At 37.0% G+C, this 16,198-nt stretch overlaps 1 protein-coding gene across 3 annotated transcripts in view; it reads right to left on the bottom strand.

The window, feature by feature from the left end:
* The window catches only part of LOC135087583 (insulin-like growth factor-binding protein complex acid labile subunit), a 344,347-nt gene that overhangs the window by 231,334 nt on the left and 96,815 nt on the right, over positions 1-16,198 (bottom strand). For all 3 annotated transcript variants that reach the window (XM_063982314.1, XM_063982312.1, XM_063982313.1), the window contains one exon: positions 8,000-8,048. The gene's annotated coding sequence lies outside the window, so the exon portion shown is untranslated. The remainder of the gene's footprint in view (positions 1-7,999; positions 8,049-16,198) is intronic.

Here is a 16,198-nt window from a genome sequence, read left to right as displayed (position 1 = left end):
ATATACCAGTGTCTTTACTTAACTGAAAAATACCTATGTATCCAAAATATGTATTTACCTAACATTATAATAACCTATCTAAAAGTTTATCAGCAACTAGTAAGAGTAAAGACCCTAAACGTAATCTATACGGAAGCAAGCGTGCGTGTGAGTGCCATTAGTGGCGGCCGCACAAAGCGATACTCGAGTCCCGAGTCCGGAGTCCGAAGTAACTTTCGCGAGCGATACGGGAAAGAAGTTGCGCGCGTGATGCGAATGCTACGCGGGACAACTTCGCGAACTCGAACGGGATTAAGGAATAAGGAATTCGGAGAAACTGAAACTTGATCACGCTATGAAGTTTATTGAGAGCTACACTCAAAGCTTTCGTCGTAATCTTTTCGGTGATTTTGGAATTTCGATAGATATAACGAGAAACATAATTAAAATCAAAAATCAAATCAAATTCAAAAATATTTTATTTTATTTACACCGCTAGTGGCACTTACGAACGTCAAAATACAGTAAATAAAAAAAAAGGTAGCCCTTGTGGGGCACTATACATGTCTTCTTATCTTGATATCCTAAATGATAATTAAAACGAAGACAAGTAGAACGTTACTATGCGGATGACTTTACAAAATCGAGTCAAAAAGAAATAAACCCTACTGCATATAATAGACAGAAATAATGTACTTTTGTGCGTATAAAGTCACCACTTATCCAACAGAAGTGCCGAGTCGCAGATTATTTTAGTGCAAAAAGGCAGTTGTAGAATACAAACTATGAAGTTAAATAATGGTTAACGACCGAGCTATGTAGGTGAGTATTAATATCAATGTTAGGCACTACAAAAGCAATTATTTTAAATATAAAACGAGACAAATAACATAAATGAGAAAGTCCGAAACGTTTCAAAACTTCTAGTAGGGGTAAGGAATCGTTCGTGATAGTGCAAGCGTGCAGGTGCCATAGTTCTAGGGGAGAAGGGGATAAACACGCACAGCGTTATTGGTTCACTATCACTATTGCAAACGATAGCGAATAGTCCGTGACTCCCAGAAACAAGGATTACTTTAAAATAATTATGCAATACTAGCTTTTGCCCGCGGCTTCACCCGCGTGAATTTTAGTTTGTCACAGATCATCATAAATTATATCTAATCAAATTAATATTGTTTATAACCCAGACTAACATAGATTAGTCTGGGTTATAAACAATATTAATTTGACATGTAATGAACATTATGAATAAAATTCTTATTCTTAATACTGTAAAGTTTCATCAAAATCCGTTCAGTAGTTTTTGCGTGAAAGAGTAACAAACATCCAGACATCCAGAAATCAAAACTTTCGCATTTATAATATTAGTAGGATTAAAGACAGTCGATCGATAGCTTAGACTGTTTAATTTTGGTTGCAAAATAGCACTTATTGTAAGTACCTAACATGATAAAGTGTTTGTCTTAATATGCCGTAGTCTGTTGAAAGTTCGTACGTAACGATCTAACGATACTCTATCACCTGGATCTTCGAACTATTCTCAACAATCAAACGCTACAGATAAAAAAGTTAGTAACTGTCACGCAACGATCAAAGTTATTATCGATGAATCGAAATGTCAAGTGTTTTACCCCGGAAGGCTTAATCGATATAAGACCGTGTGAAGGCACGACGATCGATGCTGCATTATGTAATGGTAACATTGAATGTGCGACCGATTTTCAGGGTTCCCTAGAAGAAAGGTACCTACGAAATAAGGCGAAAATTGATGCATTTTTCTTGAGTCTCTCAGTTGGATTCATTTTTAACAGCATTTTATCAATATTTTCCGACAAAATTACATGATTACTTATTTAAATAAGATTTACGAAAATTAAAACACTGAAATCAACCACTATTAATAATAACGTCCTTATATCGTTCATTTTTTTTTTATGAATTAAGTAGGCCATCAATCAAAATTAAATAAAAGGCGCTAAAAAGTTTCATAATTACAGAATTCTGAACGCGTCAATCGATTCACGCTTCTTTTTCGTAACATCGAGTTCTCACATCGAAATGTCAGACGTTAACTCGTTGCAAAAACGCTTCGCGCGAATTGTCGCATCGCAAGTTCATCTTCGCGCTTTTTATTGTAGACTATAAAATGTTTTATGCGACTTTGTTAAGCATAGCCACTGTTGCTGAATCAGATTGTTTTTCTCGGGGGACATAACAAACAATTTTTATATTTTATATGTCCTGGCAAAGCTTTAGAATTAGAATTACCTGCAAGTATAATCTCATTAGAAAATACAGATTTTTTTAAACCTTGGTGAGTAGTGACTGATGAACGTGAAATAATGTTGTCATTACTTAATTTTTTTTGGCCCCAATTATAAAAGGCGTTATTCTATTTTGAAGTCTGACTTTTAACAAAAAAATAAAAATAAAAAAAAGGCAAAGAGAGGTGTCAATCAATATCGATCAAATAAATCTTTATAGTTATTCTACTCCTCGTTAATAGGATCTGACGCCAAAAGCTGCTGAACCAATTTAAATTAAATAAATCTAAAAGTAATAAGCCAATAGATCAACTTACTGAAATTCAGCCTGCAGATTCTGAGTAGTTAATCTGAAAGTAGCTCAGATGGTATAAGCCCTTTATTCCCTTCAATTGTTTGTGTCAAAAGATGTCAAATTGTCAACTAAGCACAGCTTAATGAATCATGTGTACTAGGAAGATAACACCTTTTAGTAATCCCCACATTTTTGTGTGGAAAAGTCAAACTTTTTCATTGCAATTTGTAGAGAAACGTATTTTTGAAGCACTGGAATTCCAATCCCATATGAAACTGCATCAAACGTGTTTTCGACTTTAGTTTACTTTATACGTAAACCTGTATCTACTCGTATCTATTAGTATCTGTTGATATTTTTTTCTTTGTTTTACTTGTATCACTAATTGAGTGCTTTGTCTAAAGTGCTTTCTTATCGTAATTAAAATGACCTTTATAATCTATCTTAAACTTAATCAATGATCAAACTTTTGCGTCACAAATTGCGTTATGATGTCCATAACACACACTTCTAAATTTTTTTACATAGATGTACGAATTTAAATACTCAAACCAGATAAATATTGTCAAATCAACATGAGTTAAAACACAGTTTTTCATGAATACCTATATCATGAAAAACTTTGTTTTAACTTTCTTAAATAATATCAATAATTTTTCTTTACTGTCAACCCTACCAACTAAGTAGTGCTCTCAAGTGCCTACAATTACGTAGCCCTTGTTCCCATTTAAACAAGGATGTCACAAAGGATATTGATGCTCTGCGATGGGATTCAGCAGGGGAGGGGACGATACCTTGCTTTCATAATTTTGAGTTCAAACAGTAACTCCGTATTTAAAAGATAATAGCCATTTAAATTTAACAATCCGGTACAGCAGCCAACCTTTAACAAATTCACTAATTATTATCTGCCTAATTTGGTTGCTACAAGTTATTCGCGGAACCTGTTAGCCTGGACAAGCCGTTTTGACAGTGCTTGCTGAATTAGTCACAAAGATATGCCTATAAATGGTAACTTGTCATTAGCATTTAAAAGCTTTATAATCTAATGCTAACCGTATTAGTGTTAAGAGTCCAGTATTTTTTCCAATAATGTCCTGCTGCTCTTTCTACTGTGAAGACTTTTAAAGAAACAAGATTCGTCAATACCCTGATGTTAGATATAAAGAGCTCTATAGGACATTCTGACGCGCTCTCTCATGCACGAAATCATTCAGAGTTATAATAATTGTACCTAGAAGTACAGTCGACAATACATAAACGTAACACTGAAATCTTAACAAAATGTAATTAATAGGCGCAATTTGTCAACAAAAATCTACAGTATAATGTGCTGTCGACACAGTTTTTCGGACGACTGCATTCAAACACAGCATGTCGCTAATATGTCAATTTTTCCATGACGCGCGCTGTCAGCCGAATTTGTCATCGGCCAGTAAACAATGGGCCAGATTGAATCCTGCATCCCGGCAGCACAATAAGCGCTCCCGTCACTCTCGGGCGCAAGTGACAGGCGGGCCACGGTGAAATTGACCTAGCTATACCAGTGGTGTTTTGATCTATCTAGTTTGGTGTGTGTGACAGTCAACCATTAGATTATTTGTTTTCAGTTGCTGTTTCATTTAGTTTATACTACAAAATATTGCAAAACTACGTTCATTTTGAAAATGACATATTATTGAGGGAGGACATATAACTTTTGTGTTAAAAAGTGTAATACTATTCAAGTTATGTACGACGAGTAAGACCTCTGAAATTCTGTTTTTAAAGATTAACACACTATTTACTCGTACTTAAATGTAATGAAAATTAGATTTGAAAAGTACCAAAGATGTTCCATAGTTACCATAAATAAGAACCTGTCCGATCCACCGGCGGAGTAGAAACAAAAAATGTAGACAAATCAACAAGATTGAGTCATGATAACAGCCCCCTGCGACATTAGTAGTTTTATCTCTTCCAGCACAGTTTACGGTACAAAGGTGCTTTCCTCCCCTAACTTGTGCCATTAAAACGCCATAAACAGTGGCGAATTTAGGGGATGTCCCCTGTCTTCGTCTGCTTCCGTCGCGGCGCCATCGGCAAACGAGATTGTTGCATCAAAAACGTTTCCGTCTCTTTCTGATCTTGGCCGGTTATTGAGTTAGACTCATCCGGGGTCTTTTGAAACATGTTTTATTAGTTTTATCCCGGCGGTTTCCATATTAGTTCTCTACCCTTTGAACGTCACAATTCGTTACCCATATTACGTTATCGGAGATCTATTGAATAATTCCCCTTTGTTTGATGTTAATATCAATCGGTAGGAGATACATTGTGCTAGTTTGGCTTGTTAGTAGGTTAGCCCTTTGTGTACATGTCGTGCTGGTAGTTACCGCAAGGCTGTTTCGCCCGCCATTGTTCTTTTGTGGTGGAGAAGACAGTGTCTTCTGTGTTTATAACAGCGTTATTAATCTGTTATTGGTGACGTCAATTTGAGTAAAATAATTAGTTTTACTCCTTTGCCGACCGTTGAAAAGAGAAAATATTTTGATTCATTCGACCAAATCTAAACTCCTAATGTTCTCTGAACCCCATACATTTTAAGCGAATAATTGGTCATGTCTAAAATTGAACAGCTCCTAGGTTTGCCTACCGATGCAAAGTGAAAATATTACAAATAATTCGACCAAATTCAAATTCCTAATGTTCTCTGAACTCTATACATTTTCAGCTAGTAGGGTCCATCATAGTATGTATCATACCAAGGAAAGCACATCTGACTACACATTTTCGTTGCAATATCACTTCTATTACAACTTTATAAGATGCCACAGTTTAGCTTGATGTGCTGTCATTACATCGAGCTCTAGCAGTAATCAGGCCGTCCATCGGGCAGGCTCGTCATCAATAATCAAGTGAAAGACAATTTCGTCATCTCAGCGCCCGTCATTGAAGGCAATATGCCAGAGAGGTTATTATCGGTTGGCGGCCTAAATTCACCATCAGACCCATATGGATATAGCCACAGTTACACATGTCAAAAGTTGTCAGAAAGATTAATAATTATGGGAGATCCTGGGTTTGGGATAGTGCTAAAATGTGACATCTCAAGGACTTGGTCTTTTTCATATACAAAAAAAGTCATCATGATTTTTGTATATAAGGTACGGATCTTGGACAAGCTAACGTGACATGGCGAAATCGTGGATCTCAACAATAACAAAAGAAAATGAAGACCTAAGATAAGGCTATGTGCACAAGGCTCTTATAAGGTCCATAATTGGTATTTCAAATTGTATAAAAACAGGGTTTGAGTTTAACTGAGTTACTCGTAAATAAATGAAATTCTCGCAAAAAAATCTTAAACTCAGATTTAAACTTGTGATTGGTTCGGCATTCAGAACAATCATGAGCTTCAACCTACTCTTAAATAAGTCTAAACTGACACTTTAGGGCCTTTTCAGAGTAATACGCCATTACTGCCTCTTAAAATTCGCACGAAAAACCTATCACTTTTGTTCCATGCTAAGTTAACTACTCCAAAACGTACGTAAGCAATCGAGCCCAAACTATCGTCTAACGAAGAAGAACAATAAAAATAAACAACTACTCAGATTCGAGGGAGTTAGTTTCCGCTACTCATTGCAGATTTAGAAGACTTTGCTTAACGCCAAGTGTACTTTAGAACTAATACAACTAAATAAGCTGTACTGGGGAGCTTATGTCTGAGTGCAGTCGGAACTTGAGTGTATGAGATGATAATGATAATATGAGTACGGCATAGGGCATGCAGTACATACAGGCACATCCTTGGGGGAGTCCTTTTTCCAGCAGTAAACGTCATTTGGCTGAAACGAAGTACCTTCCTTACTTCGAAGTGCTAACACTCGTTACATACGATTTACACATTGTGTTTTCATCATCATCATTGCAGTTGTGATTGCAGCCACAGGACATTGAACATAGGCCTCCCCAATTTCAGATTGGGCCATTGGTAGCAGCCTGCATCCAGCGACTTTCTGCAACCTTTAGAAGGTCACTGTCCACCTTTTTATTGCATTTTAAAATGTCCATTCCTGTCTATTTTCCACATCACTTCCATATAAATAACATACATTTTCATTTAAGGTTTCAGGCAAAAAATCCATTCCTATGCCCGAACAGTTTTCCAATAAATTTAAAACTACAGCAACACCTAATCGAATACAGAGCGTTATTCCAGCAAACCGCACACCGCTACGTATTGAGGTTAACCGATACCGACGCGTTCCGATTCAAAAAAATCCGCTCGACACCAACCGATACGATATCGAATCCTGTAAAGTACGCTCGATCCGTCGGCTGTGATAGCGCCCTAATACCGGTAATGGTACGGTACGGCCACGGGGAAAAGAGAGGCAGTATGTTCAGTATTGTTCAGTCCGTTTTTCGTGGACCTACTTTTGCTACAGTAAAAGCGCTTTCATAAAGCGTGTTAGCAGAATGAAGAAGAAAACACTAAAAGACTTTCGCAATAATGTCGTCACAGTCAGGGCAGTGTCATCCTGATAAATCTAGGTGTAACTACGTAGTTTAAAAAAAAACGTCAAATTATTTTAGACGCTACTTGTAAAGAATTAATACTTCTGTGTGTTTAAAATTAAAAATTAAAATAACCCTCTATCAAATATTAGTTAATTAATCTAATTTATCTGTCTACTTTGGTCCTTCCCTACAAAGTACAGATACTCCTGTCAAGTTTTTGCAAAAGATGCCGTTAATGTAGCCAAGCTTCTTCTGTTTTAGTTTATTCTTCTTTTTTCTTATGTTGTGTTTATAAAATTCAACCTTATCGCCTGTAGTTCTACTGCGCACACTTGAACTGTGGTTCGATTTTCCGAATCGTTTGCGCCGAGATACCGTGGGCGTCGCGTGCGCTTCAGATGTGCAGCCTTTGAGATGATGGCTAAATGATATGCATTTTTCGCAGATGAGCTCATAATGGTAAGTAGGTTAAGAGCGATTCGATATTTTGCAAGGGCTTCATCGGAATATTGTTTAGGGAAGTGAAGGATATAGTTGCAGTTGGGTCAGATGTAGCTTTATGTTTAAACAGGATCCTGACCATAGGGATATAGAGAGATGCCAACTAATACGCTGAGTTCGAAACTCAGTGTAGCATTAGAAATTCACACACACAAAGTAATCAAAATATGTGCTCATTATCCACTGCGGTATCAGTACTCAACGTTCGAATAATCTTTAGTACTACGAAAGTAATGTAAACTGTTTACATTATGACCTTACTGCTGTCATCATTGCTGTCACGAGCAATGTGTTCTGTTTTTGGGCATATTGCTGCGACACCGGCCCCGCCCCCTTGTCACATCTCCCTTTAGTTTCTGTGATCTGTGATCCTGACAATACGTTAGGCTACGCTACAGGCGTTGAATCCTATATTATGAAAAGCACTTTTAATTAAACAAAATTTGCTTACCAGGAAAATTGTCTCGATAAGTGAGGAGACTGCGGAGTCATCCCTGAACCTGTAACAAAAACAAAGATTTATGTATTACTGTTTTATTACTATAATGTCTTGGAAAATCTTTAAACCTTAGACTCTGACTTGTCTAAAGGTTATAAAATGGCTCTAGAGGCCTGGGATACATTTCAGTCTATGTATATATTTTAAAGACTTTGCAATCCCTTGAAAAATTAAGTACTGACAATAGTGACCGAGTTTCTTGCGCTGCTTTTTCTCACCACTGGCCCATTGGCTGTCCCGAAGCAGTGGTAGAGTTAAAATAATACTGGGACGTGTAAAAGAGGTTTTTTTTATAAACCTACTAGCAAAATAAATTTGAATTTGACAGTCCTTGCGACTGCCTGGCACTGGCAGTAGACAGTACAATGCCAAAGGCGCCCATTGGCGAGCATTGACCACAGATTATACGATTCGGACGGTCCCAACTTTTCCGCGCGCTTCCTCAATCCAAATGCAGTCAAATGTCCGGACCGAATAGTGACGCTAGTTGTTATAAATATCGATATGTGGAACTGATATTTTAAAAACATGATTTTAAAATTTTTAAATATCGATAGCCTTATCCGTATCTCTACTAGGCTACTCTAGTGCTGGTTATCCTGTCGAAATTGAGAGTATTATTTCTTATTTTACCTCAAACCATAAAGTGACAACATGTTTATGAATTTTTAAAATGTTGCAGTGTAATTTAATGGATTATGTGATATACATTTTCGTTCGTTCGTTTCAGCCAAATGACGTCCACTGCTGGACAAAGGCCTCCCCCAAGGTTTTCCATAATGAACGGTCCTGCGCTGCCCGCATCCAGGCTCTTCCCGATATACATTCAGGATATACATTTTACAATGAAAAAAAAAAATTAATAGCATTATGAAAAGTGGCGTCGAAATTGATAAGGCTTAGCCGCTCGCCAAGAACACATATCGATATGACAATCGACTCCTAACCCTAACTCGAGCATCACTAGTCCAGAGCCAATTCGTCCAGATTCGTAATCCGAATTTGTCGTGCGGCTCGTGCGTTCGTCCATTATGCATCGGACGGATTCGGACACAGTTCGTTCAGTCAGCCTCGAAAAGATGGATGGACTTTTGTTTTTAGAACGACGCGGTAAGTTTTAGATTGGACGATTTTGGTGAAAGCATTTTCGAATTCGATTAAATTCGAAAATAACTGACGCCTCTGACCTCACACAGAGCTTAGTTAGAAATGAGTTAACAATTTAATATTATTATGACATAACGTCAGAATTCAGAAATCACCAACAAACGACGGCAATAACAGAATAATATATTGATGTAAATCAGTGATTTATAGTCAAACGACACTCAAACGTTAAGTGGCAAAAAAATTAACTAACCCAGTGGGTCTAGTCAAAATGCCATCGCAAACCAATAGGAAGTTTTCACTAATGTCAATCGCCGTGTCACCAGTAATTCGATTCGATCGGAAAATGGCAGCCAAAATGCACATTGAACCACCAACGACGCGGCGATATAAAAGTTCATTCAAAATCGAATAAAAGTTAAAAAATGTCTATGACTTTGCGATTGTTTTTACTTTTCTTAGCTTTTTTTTTAATTTGTTTCTTCCTTCTTTCTGCTCTCTGTTTACGTCTATGCTTCGCCGTCAAACTAACTGTCAAAACGACATCGCGATACGGATTTGTCAAAAAAGCCTTAGGGTGGGTTGCACCATCTTAGTTTAACTTTGACAAACGTCTAAAATCTGTCAAACTCCATACAAAAAACACCGGTTAACGTCATAGTTACGGTCAAAGTTAGGTGGTGCAACTCACCCTAGTGGTTTTCGATCGAATCGAAGCTTATCACCGGGGTTTTAGTAATCGCAATGAAAATGGCGGGTGTTGCGATTCGATTCGATTTTGATTGAGTCTTAAATGCATGTTGGCTAAGCCATTGTATGGGAAATTTCAATCCAGTCTTTCGATTATCGATAGGTAGGGCTTTGCGATTCGATTTTTTTGCCGTTTGACTAAGCCTTTTTTGTTATCGACCTCTTTTGCGATTTATTTATTTGTTTGCGACTGGTTTGCGATGGGTTTGCGATTTTAAAGTGCGTTTTGACTAGACCCGCAGCATTGATAGTAGCGCCCTCCTGTCAATGTCATATCTGGATATATCATATTTCAGCGTTACAACCAAAGTTGTTTGGTATTTGTCCAATACCTATCTCGAACGAAAGAAATATGTGCAATACCTACTTACCGACCATAATAATATGTGTCAGTTACTAAACGCCTACAACCTACATGCTTATGAGTTACCTTTATTATTTCATAATAAACATCATGAACAATGATTATTTTGCTGACCGCACTCATGCCTATGATGACGGTGCGATAGGAGTGCGTTAACCTTTAGTTATAGTCATGGTTAATGCTAAATATGCTAATTGCAGTGGTCAATCTAATGAGGTGAGCAATTGAACGTTTGTGCCGATAAATTTAATTAATTTTTGTTATTCATCAAGTGGCATCCTTTGACCGACATTCGTTTAATCAAAATTAAACCATTACTCGAATGAAATTGAATACATTTTGATAATTGCTTTGTTAAGCTTCAGCAATAAACAACTGAACCATAAAGTTATTCAACTTTTGAGGCTTTATTTTGACGATTTTAAAGCAAATCCTCATCACGCGTTGGTTCCCGCTGAAAACCAGCTTTTTGTGTCATGTCGCGATTTTTGCTGAGCGGACGCCTGTTTAGTTTACCATATTTTTATTTTTAAGTCAACCATGTCTACTCTTGTTTTGTCCACCATATTGTACTGCATAAAGACTTTCTTATTCTTATTAAAATCATACTAACATGGTAAAATAGCACACTTATCAACTCGGAAAGGGATGAACGCCGTATCGTCTTTCGCCGCGTTGTCAACCGCGAGGCGAGACGTTTACGGTACGATGCGGATAAGACGTACGTTTCAGTGCGGAGTTTCATACAAAGAATGCTGACCACGCAGAGTTAATACGGTTACGATCCGTTTCCGGGTTGATAAGTGTGCTTCGTCCTTAAGTCTTTTAAAACATAAAAAATATCGCGACATTAAAATTTTTACTGACAACGAATGTAGAACCTGCTTAGTACTTATCGGTGACACTTACCCCGTATTCACAAACGATGCTTGCTTAAGTGAAACAGTAATCGAACGCACATTATTGAATAGAGCTCTGTGATTGGTTCGTTTGTCACCCTGTGTGTCCACGCGCACTGTGAGACCTCATAGTAATGTTTGTGACCGTTAACGTGTCCTACTTGCAAACCGACCCCAAGACATGAGACATTTAATGTTAACATTTAAAACGTACAAAAAGTCAGATATTCAGCCGCAGCGAATGGGTAATTGTACTTAAAGGCAGCTTGAACTGCACCTGCAACTCGCGGGTTCGAATCCCGCCCAGGGCAAACGTCAGTGATGGGCATAAATGGAGTCATTGACGTTTATTCGTATGTGTCTGTATAAGGCTGGGTTGCACCATCTTACTTTAACTTTGACAAACGTCACAAATCTGTCAAACTCTATACAAAAACACCGCTTATCGTTAAAGTTAGGGTCAAATTTAGGTGGTATGTAGGTGCTATTTTCCTACAAAAATTTATAGTTTGTGCTGAGAGCTGTAACATCAGTTTGGGGTTATGAAGTGAGTGATGAAGCAATTTATTGTATTTCTTATAATTAACACAATATTTTATTCATTTATTGAGGAATAAAATTTTCTACATGGTGCAATACTGCAAAATGAGTCAGATCAAAATGAACAAATGTTTATATGAGTAGGTATATTTATTGTTAGTTGCACAGTGACTGCACATGACATCAGCGATGTAGGTATTCCATGCAGGTTTGTCTTGACTGATTTCGTCCTACGCAGTAACTAAGGTAGGAATTTAAATCAGTGGTAGGTAACTAAGTGCCATGGTTTCTATTAGAAATTCAATATGAAAGTGATGAAAAATCCAATCACTACCTATATTATTAAACTCATAAAACTCATTTATTTTTTCAAATAGGCTTTTAAAAATCACTTTAACACGTCCCAGTATTAATACTAGGACGTTAGCAGTGGTAGGGTTAACCCTACCACTGCTTCGGGACAATAAATGGGCCAGTGCTGAGAAGAAGCAGCGCAAGAAACACGGTCACTATCGTGAAAAAGCTCAGATTTTTGTATGTGTCAACGTGAAATTGTGAACGCTGTCAGTTTATAATATAACGCGTTAGATTGTAAACTAACAGTGGGTTAGGTTAGATTGTAATTTAACTACGTCAGATTATAATCTGACGGAATTCACAATTTTACGGTGACATAATATGCATTCTCAAAATTAGATAGGTACTGGCCACTTTATTAATAAGTAAAATCTGCGATTACTTTATAACACTGATGATGTTAGAAGAAAAAACTATTCAATTTAAAATTGGAACTGCACGATTTTTAATCACATTTCTTTTGTTTTGAAATCATTTCAGCTCTCTTCTATACAAACATTCATTTGCAAGCTTTTATTATACAAATACTCTTTTGTAAATAAACTGTGTTTTGCTCTACTGATCCCGGTCCATAAAAACCTAATAAACAGAACAAAGTGATTGCCATTCGAGAGCAATAGGTATTCTATTATTTAGGTATTCTAAGCAGGTTGTCTTGACAAACTCAGCTGACTGCCTACGCGCTGGACTAACAAAAGAGCTAGATTGGACGCGTACAGTCAGTAATACATAACAAGAATAAAAACTTTTGCCACAGCCTTTTGTGTTTTTTTTTTTGCTACAGGGTTGGACTTTTTCAGAAGTAGAAGAGTTATTTAAATGTATGATAAACCGCAAGAATATTTTGGGCATAGGGTTAATAAGAAAGTAAACAAAGTTCTTAGATTTGTTCTTTAAGTTATTTATGTCATGAACCTCAAAATGTAAGGCTGAAAATTGAAACTTAATTTAGATTGAGAGAAGTTAAAAAAAGTCTTTTCTTCTTTTAAATCAGCTTTTAAAGCTCTTTTACACGTTCTAAAATAATTTTAACTCCGCAAACTAAAATTGATAAATCTATTAACGAAGAAAAACATTGCCTCACTAATATTCATTGTATGCAAAGCATCGACTAATGGAATTACGGAGCTGAAAGCATTGGTTTCATTTTCAATTTTTAAACACTGAAATATAATTTGTGATTTTTCATAGAAAATGTTTGTGTTTTTAGGCGCCGCATTGTTTTGATACAAAAGAGTAACGGATTTAAGTAATTAGAATTCCACGAAAAGTTTCTATTGACACATTTTACTTTATTTGTTGAGTACTCTTTTATCGTTCGTTCGTTTCAGCCAAATGACGTCCACTGCTGGACAAAGGCCTCCCCCAAGGTTTTCCACAATGAACGGTCCTGCGCTGCCCGCATCCAGGCTCTTCCCGCGACCTTTACCAGATCGTCGGTCCACCTAGTAGGAGGCCTGCCCACGCTACGTCTTCCAACCACTCTTTTATACCGAAGAGTTTTAATACCGTGTTAAACCTTTTTAGCGTGTAACAATTATAGCTTTGTTAATTACTAATATAATGAAATGTAACTCATTGGTAAGATAGCCAGTTCCTCCGTGTTTGAGGATTCCGGGTGAAGCTTGATTCCACTGTCGGCCTGATCATCACTTACCATCCGGTGAGATACAGGCCAAGAGCTTCCTCGTTGTGGATAAAAAAAAATCGCTAAAGAAGTGTCTTCAGAAATTTACTTTGCCACCTCTGATGAAACACGAAACTTCTTACCCGACTGCGCCAGAAGGAGGGTTATGTTTTTGACAAGTTAATTTCAAGCAAACTGCTAGACACTTTTCGCCTCGACTATTCACGCGCGGCGTGGGAATGCCACATAAGTAACTTCGCGTCCGACAATAGCAAATATGTGCTCTTCATTAACCCACGCTATAAAAACGATATAAATAACAACCGAGTTAGAACCGAGGTTTAATGGCGGCCATTAGACGCAAGCTTTGCATTATGTGTTTCTTCCTACAATAGTCGGAAGTGTCTTTAGAAATTAGACTCGATGCGCGAAGACACCATTTCAGAATTACTATTCCAAATTCAAAAGTGAAATCTTAAGCTGGGTTGCACTATCTTACTTTAACTTTAACAAACGTCAAAATTGTGTCAAACTCCATACAAACACATCGGTTACACAACAATGTGCTTGTAGAAAGAGCCGTCACTATTCTCGATGAACTTAAGGTTGGAAAAAAGATATGTAGATACCTTTGGAATTTTCTTTCTGAAAGACATTTAACCCTTACACGCTTATAACTATTCCAAACCATAAAATTCTTTTTTCATTAGTTATATCTATTTATTTTAGTCTAATTAAACATAAAAGTAGTACAGAAAATATAAGTGCTATGTATTTCAGTGTTTTTCAGTCGGGGACACATATGTCCCTATATGCGTTAAGGTATACATACATTCCCTCATATATTGAAAATAAAATACTTTGACGCTTTTATTGCAAAATAAATACAAATCACACTAAATATGCACATCAAATTTAATCAATAAGCTTATTTTTAATATTTATAATAAGAAATTAAAATAGATAGCATCATATCTTACGTATTTTTACATTTGATCCTCATCTCATCATAGACCTCTTTCTTGAAGTTAGACCTACCTAACTACACTGTTTGTTTCAAGAACAACTTTGAGTGTAGAGTCTCCAGCGTGCAGAGGAGTGCGTGTAACATGGATATTTGACATAATTTTTTCGTGTTGTCCATGTTTATTTTGAATCCCATTTATTGAAAGCCTGTACTGAGGCCATAGAGCATTGATTCTAGGTCTTCTAAGGTCTCAGCCGTGCCGCGACTACAATCGTTGAATCTTACTTGGGGGGACAACATCTGAGAGGCTTCGCGACATCTTTTTACCCAAAATACCGCAGTGTCTCAAGACCTTTGACTGAAAGTCTTTGACCAATGTGTGTTGGCTTGGCGGCGATGACGCACGGAACGGAGACGTGTTCCTTCACTATGGGCCTTATGAGAAGGCTCAAAGTCACCCAAAGGGTGATGAGGAAGTCCGCAGGAGACTCAAAGTAACAGACATAGCCTGCATAATTACCAAACTTTCGCGGCAATGGGCAGGGTACATAGCTGGGTGATGGCCGTTTGGGCAGAAAATTTCTCGAGTGGCACCCACGTATAGGAAGACGCAGTGTGGCAGGCCTCATGTTCCTGTGCTGCTCATGTACATTCATGTAGGTATACGAGCAGCACAGGAACGATTGTTGTGAAAATCCTCAGGGAAGCCTCTATCCAGCAGTAGACACCCTTTCATCAGGGAGGAAACCATCCTCGTTGTCACTATTTTCAGTCATCATGACTTCTAAAATTCGTCTTTCCTGAGCGAAATTTCTTCAAGTCGATTTGAAGACAAATGATTTACAAAAAATATGTATGAATTATAAATAAAACATCAATATAAACATACAAATTATAACGAGGCAAACAATATCCTTAGTAAGAACCAAGTTGCCTTTGACGCACATAGGGACACCCGTGTCCCAATACAGATTTTTACATAATATTCATTATACATACGAAGAAAATGGAAAATATGTAATAAAACGATAATTATACTCATTAGTGAATGTAAATCGGAAGAAAAATAATAGCCAAACAGCCGCTAAGTAATTTTAAAATATTTTTTAATTTTGACGTCTAGCGAATTTTTTTTTCACATTTTGTGCCAGTATTTTTTTACACAAGGAATCGCGTTTTTCATTATTTATAGCGCATAATCATAAAAGATAAAATTAAAATTTAAGAATATTAAACTACAAAGGGTTTAACTTAACTAGTATTACTGTAAATCGTAAAAACTATGCGGGGACAAATGTGTCCCATATGCGTGAAAGGGTTAAAAATATCCGATGACCTAGACATACATAAAAGTATCACTAGATGGACTCATATAGGATTGGCCCAAGGGGATCCCATCTCTCCCTTATTATTTAATTTAGTTACATATAAAGTGTGCTGGACTGTAAGACAAGTGTGTATAGCTCAGTATGCGGATGATTTTGTTTTATATATAGGTTGTAACGATATAAGTGACAGTTTTTCACTGCTACAAAATTCA

This window comes from Ostrinia nubilalis, chromosome 3 (genome assembly GCF_963855985.1).
Source record: "Ostrinia nubilalis chromosome 3, ilOstNubi1.1, whole genome shotgun sequence".
Classification (NCBI taxonomy): domain Eukaryota; kingdom Metazoa; phylum Arthropoda; class Insecta; order Lepidoptera; family Crambidae; genus Ostrinia; species Ostrinia nubilalis.
This window is presented reverse-complemented; position numbering and strand designations above follow the sequence as displayed.